The sequence below is a fragment of the Rousettus aegyptiacus genome, unplaced genomic scaffold (genome assembly GCF_014176215.1).
Source record: "Rousettus aegyptiacus isolate mRouAeg1 unplaced genomic scaffold, mRouAeg1.p scaffold_m13_p_4, whole genome shotgun sequence".
Classification (NCBI taxonomy): Eukaryota; Metazoa; Chordata; class Mammalia; order Chiroptera; family Pteropodidae; genus Rousettus; species Rousettus aegyptiacus.
In genome coordinates, this window is record NW_023416307.1 from 45,397,971 (window position 1) to 45,404,495 (window position 6,525).

The following is a 6,525-nucleotide window of genomic DNA, read 5'->3' on the forward strand; positions in this document are numbered from 1 at the left end:
TGGCAATAGAAGGAACCTAATAAAAGTGAAAGAATATTAAGTAGTGATACATGTTATTAGTCTCAGAGGAACTGACAGTAATCACTGTAATCCCTTACAGTCTATTAGAATTATAAAGTGGTTGCTTGCACATTACCTCATCTCTATAATACTTTACAGTTTATGAAATATTTCCTTACAGATCATCTTGGTTGTTTCTCCCAACATCCTTGTGAGTTATGCGAGACTGATGTTATCTCACATTTATAGGTAAGAAAACTGAGGCTTTGAAAGAAATAAAAATATGTAAATTGTTTTACATAAAATTTGGCAACCTCAAAAACTCTTTTAAATACATGAACTAGTTAAATTTCCGCAACAAATATCTGTAGTAAATAAAATTATTGTTACTCCCATTTTCACTTAAGGAAGACAAAAGACAGAGAGAGTACATGACAACCCAGATTTCACAGCAAATCAAGTTGCAGAGTGAGAACTTAGATACAAATTGACTCCTTAAAAAGTGTTCATAAAATTACCTCTTTATAGAACATGGGCTTTGGAGTCAGCCAGACACGGGTGTAAATCTTGGCTCTTATACAGGTGATTGTAGGGTGAAGTCTGAAAAACCACTTAACATCACTAAACACAGCTTTCTAATCAGTGAAATAGGAAAAGTAATCCTTACATCATGGGATTACTGTGAGGAAAAAATGAGCTAATGTTTGTAAAATGTTTAGCATAATGCTCGACACACAGATAGGGTCCAACGACTGTTATTGCAATAAGTTTTATCTCTGGCCCCTATCAGTACACAAGCCCTTTCCATCCCAATTTTATTTCCACCACTGCTACTCAAAAGTTTTAGAAAACGTCATTTGTTTTTTCAGGGGGAGCTGTGGACTCCTCTCAGAGCAGTGTGGGAAGATCTGCCCTGATATCTGGACAAGAAGTCAAGATGTGAAGTTCCAAAACTTTCATCTCCCTCCTTTCATGTCTCCAGAACCCATGCAAGCCCTCTCCCTTCCAACCTCTGTTCTCAGCCGCAGGTCTGAGGGAACAAGATAAAGTGAGAACTATACTCAGAAAGAAAACAAACTGGGCTCTGTCTGAAGATCTGGGTAAAATTCCAGAGCCAGGACCCCACACTGAGAGGCTCCCACTCACACTGAGGGGTCCTTTGTCAACCTCAGCTGTGCCTACTGCACCTCTAAGAAATCAGCCACAAACACTTAAGGCAGGTTTGAGGCAAAGCCACCCTTCTGGTCAGGGAACAATAAACGTGTGTAGAGATCAGCCTCGATCACTTATTTGTTAAATGTGCTACTCATTCTCATGAGTGACAAATAATCCCCCTCTTCCTCGGACTCAGCACTATATTGTGGCAGAGTAAACACAACCGGGCCCCTCCTTAGCTTTGCAGACTCTGACTCTTGACATTTTCTCACATAAACCTTGCAGCCCACTTGACCTAAATTGTTTTGGGTTCTCTAAGTGTACCTTGCCTCTCACCGTTGAGTGCTTTTGCACATTTTCTTTCCCCCCGCCCTGAACTGTTGTTGCAAAGTGCGTTCATTTTGTTCCTAAAACTATTGCTCAAGTAGCTCTTTTTTTTTTTTTTTTTGATTGTCCATGGTTTATTGAATATATTAGAGCACAGGAGAAAGATTTCAAAAGGCTCCACGAGGTGTTTTGAAATTCATGACAACTGTAGGCTGAGTGATGTGCAGGTGGAACAGATCACCAAACTCCAAAAGCTTCAGCATCTCCTATGTGTCAATGACCTCTTGATCCAGGGCTGAGACCTCAGAAACAGAGTTATCTCTCCTTTCTCTCCTCTTCCTGCAGCTTGATAGAGATAACCTCTCACGAGGCCTCCTAATTCACTTCATCAGATGTGTGACATAGCCCGCTGCCTTGTAGCAGAGCTTCTTCTTGTTAAGAATAGTGGCAACTTCCTTGCACAAACCCTTGTTGGTGTGGAAGTCAAGTTGTTTTCCCAGCGCGTGTAGTACTTCTCGATGACGACTTGGAGCCACCTTCTTCACTGGCTTGGTGTGAACGTGGCCCATCTTAGTGAGTCTTTGATCAAAGAGGCTCACATAGCTCTTCTTTTAAGAAATATCTCCTGGTTGCCTCTCTTCCTGAGGAGCTGTCTGGGGTAAACCTGGCGATTTTATCTTTTGTCTCTATTAAGACCTTTAAATGTTCTATATAGATTTAATGTTCACAGGTCTATTGATTTATGAAACTAAGTGCTAAGCACGTGGTAGAAATTTAATTACCTTTGAGAGACTGTGAAAGTTTTTAAAATCTTAACATTTTTATATAATGGATACCCCTGCTTGTCCTGTACCTCCATCACTACTGTGATTTTATTGTTATTATTATCACCATTCATAGTTGAGAAAAATGTTAAAGTTTAGTATAAAAATGACAATTTATTTGGATCCAGGTTAATGACCCCTTGAATCAAACAGACTGAAGTTCAAATATCAACATCTTTCTATACCAAGAATATGTGAGCTTTCTGAGAGTCTGTTTCTGATTGGTATATTACTTATGAGGTGGTATGAAAAAAAAATGGACAATACCTGTAATGATGTCTAACATTTGGCCACTACTAAATAAATTTTAAATGTTATTATTTTATTGAGATTTCATGAAACAATGAAAGAAGTCCAAAATACTCTGGATTTAAATCCCAATCTCTTGTCTTATTAGTAACTTGGGCCTCTTTAAATGTCAATTTACTTATCTGGAATACGGGTTAGTAATATCTACTATGAAGACTTTTTGTAACAAGTAATATAGTAAGAAATGTGCTAGCATAAGCCTGGAAAATATACATGCTCAATAAATAATTGATTGAATGAATGAATGGCTAATATTTTAAAGCATAATTAATTCTACTTTGAGTCTGAAACATTTCAGTTTCTAATGAAATTACAAATTCTCAAAAAGATGATTCTGACTTTATCTACTTATTAAAAATCAATTAAAGTTATGATAAACTATTGGTTACTTTAAAATAAAGAAGTAAACATTTCAAGATGATATTAATTCTTCCTTTTTTTTACAAACACTTTTTCACCAAATGCAAAGATTCTCCTGAAAACATCTGAAGAAGGGAGCTGATTAAACAAGCAAAACACATTTCAGTTAAAAGATTAAAGCAATTATAAGAAAATGAGATTTTAAGTGAACAGAAATAATTACTTATTTTTTAGTAAACTCCATTTTTAGGTATAAAAATATATTGTTTAACATATTACTTGTTAATATGTTAGGGACATAAAGTTAAAAAAATAAGTACAAGTAAATATAAAATACTTTGAAAAACAGCTGATGAAATATCTAAATACTTACTAAATGCAATAATTAAGTATTTATTGAACACAGGGTGCCAGTGACATATGGAGAACTGAGGCTAGTTAGATTCCACAACCTGATTTCTCAGACAAGAGGCCCAGTTTCTCATCTACACTACAGACTTGCTCTTTGATTAACTGCTGACTATTGCATTTCTCCCTAGATGCTAATCAGTGTTTTAGAGTCTCAAAGGCCAGGGTGGATGGTATGTGTTGCATGTGAGCTGCACAACTCTGACCACCCCAGAGAGCTCTTCCTAATTCTCTAGCTGATGTTTAACATGATAATAGAATAAAACATTAACAGATGCTATGTCTTGGTCTGCTGTCTTACTGTCTTCTCTGGTGAGTCCCTTGGCCAATGATCATCTGACTCTAACTTTGGAAAGCTGCCTGGTAGAGTAAAGGGAGGGAGAAAGAGAGGAGAAGAGGGGGCGGGGAGAGAAGGAAGGGAGAGAGAGAGAGGACAGAGAGAGAGAGACAGACACACACACACACACACAGAGAGAGAGAGAGAGAGAGAGAAGAAAATGGGAAGAGAGAGAAAGAGAAAGAAAATTATTTTGTGTTGTGCTAAGAACTAAGATATCTAGACTGTATTTTCATGGCAGCCAGTCACTTGCTGTGGGAAATTGGGAAAAGTACTCCCCCTTTCTGTGACTCAGTTTCATCTATAAAATGAAGCAATAGGATTAAGTGGCTTAAAATCACTTCTAGAGCTCACAATAGTATTTGATGCTTAAATTTCAGTTATTCATTGCACTCTATTGTATACAGTTATAGCCTTACCAAGACACTAAAACCGTTATGAGTAAGACTAATCTGGGTATTTGGATAGATAAGTTTTATTATTGTATCAATAAAAAGGAGGAGGAAACTAGTAACATATTGACTACCTGTCATACATTATTATGTAGTTCTTCTTTTATATGATGATAAAGTTGTCCCCATTTTAGAGAAGAGTAAAATTAAGTTTAATGGTAAATAAGTTGACTAAGTTCTGGATACTAATTAGGAAAGTCAAGATTTGATTCTTTCTATTTATTTACTCATTCTTTTAATAAATATTTGTCAGCACCATGCCAGGCATTGGATTAAGTATAGAAATAGAGCAGGAAACAAAATGTTTCCTCAAACCATATTTCTTTCCTACTAAACTAAACTAAGGTATATACTTAACAGAATATCTTGAGAATGTCAAGAAAAAATAATTTGAATTTTCTAAAATCATTAAATATTTAATAAAAAAGATCTCCAAATCATTTTAGAGTTGTTTTCCAACTCTTAGGATCCAACTCTTCCCATTTTACATTGAGAATATAAACTTCTTAATGAAAAATAATGGATTTTATTAATCTCATGTCTACAAATGTAAAACATGCATAAATTTCTCCTTTTTTAAAAAAGGAATGACACTAACATTATGAAGTAGAAACAGTATTTTTGCAAAAAAAAAAAATTTCTAATGTAAAAAGCAAATTTAAGTACTTAAGAAACATAATACTTAAAATGAATAACTAAAATGATAACTAAAGTGAGTAATTAGAGAATATTAACAGGCAGACCCTATTATTGGGTGATTTCAATGTATTAGACATTCAGCTAGGTACTATAGAGGATAATAAATTCAAAAGAATTCTGGTCATATCAGAGCGAATGAAAGATTAGTCAGGTTCTGTTCATTTCTTTCTGGCACAACAACTCCTAATACTATTAAAAACAATAATTCACACTTATTGTGTTCTAAACTATTTACCAGGCACTGTGTTAAGTCCTTTGAAATTGTTACAGCATTAATCTTCTCAATTTTTTTATAACATAAACATTATCATCTTTTCTGTTTTACAGATGAGGAACTCTGAAAGTTAGAAAAGCTAAACAACTTGCATAAAGATACACAGAAAAGTGGGACAGCTGAGATTCAAAGGCAGATTCTTCTGAATTCAAAGCAAATGCCCTTAACATCTAACCTAATACTCATTTAAGATCTCAAGACTAAAAATTAACATATTGATGAAATTGTTAATACCATAAAAATCCAGATATGAACTGATTTGGAACAAAGACAATGAGTGAAGATTAAAATATGTTCACTTTTAAATGACATTAAGATATGTAAGTGGACTTCCAATCAGATTTCAATATGACTAGAGTATAGACTTGCTCGTGCAAAAACATCAGGCAAGGATATAGCCTGCAGCAGGGCTTAGAGGACAGGATACAGGGATTCTGAAACTAATTAGGGTAGGAGAGATGGGACAACTTGACACACCTAAGCATCTGTCAAAAACCAAACTGCATACTGAATAAAACAAAGCAGAAAGATGAGTTATTGCAAGACTTTCAACCTGCAAGTGGGAAAACTTAAGTCTACAGGAGCAATGAGTTCGAAGTCAGTAACAGACGAAGACATTTTTATGAGATAAATATGGAGGTTATTGGCTTCTCAGTTGGTTGATTGCCCAGGGGTCTTCTTTCTTATTTGTTCAGGATAACTAAGTCAGAGGAACAAGGATGTCCAGAGATAGCACGAATAGTCTTGGTTTGGGGGCATTAGCTGATGTCCTCTAATGATTTTCGAGAAGAGCTGTAAATTTCTATGAAATTAAGTTGTTTCTTTATGCACCTGCATTGACTGTTTCCATGTTGTCTTTGACGTAAGTGACTCTATTTTAGTTTGATTCTACACACCTTTGGAGAACCTTGGACTTCTAAAACTTTAAGAAGACCTGTAGGTAGATTTCATGGTCTCAAACACCTAGAAGCATAGGGTGAATTCAATATTTGTGGAAAGACTGAGGGACTAGTGTATGAAGTGACATGGTGCATTTCAGCAAGTAGAGTCTTGGAATCCTTCACTGTACTAGGTAAAATGGAGTTTGAGAAATTCTAGTAGGGTTCTTTTTCTTTTTTAAATTTCTTTGACTATGACCCACAGTAAAAAATATACTGTTATCACAACCTACTACTTGTATCTATATAGATGCATGCAGATATTTAGCTGACATTAGTATCTTAAAAAAGGAATATTTGTCCTTACTATGGGCATTGTACTCTTACATTTTTCTACTACATTAGATTTCATTTTTTATATTGCTGGATTTGATTAACTAAATTGATTTCACAACTCACTAATGGGATATAACTTGTTGCTTTAAAAGTATTGGCTAAGAGG

At 35.1% G+C, this 6,525-nt stretch overlaps 1 pseudogene; it reads right to left on the reverse strand.

Annotated features, from left to right (window-relative positions):
• Positions 1 to 1,649: 1,649 nt before the first annotated feature.
• On the reverse strand, positions 1,650 to 2,051 carry LOC107505867 (annotated as a pseudogene).
• Positions 2,052 to 6,525: the final 4,474 nt, after the last annotated feature.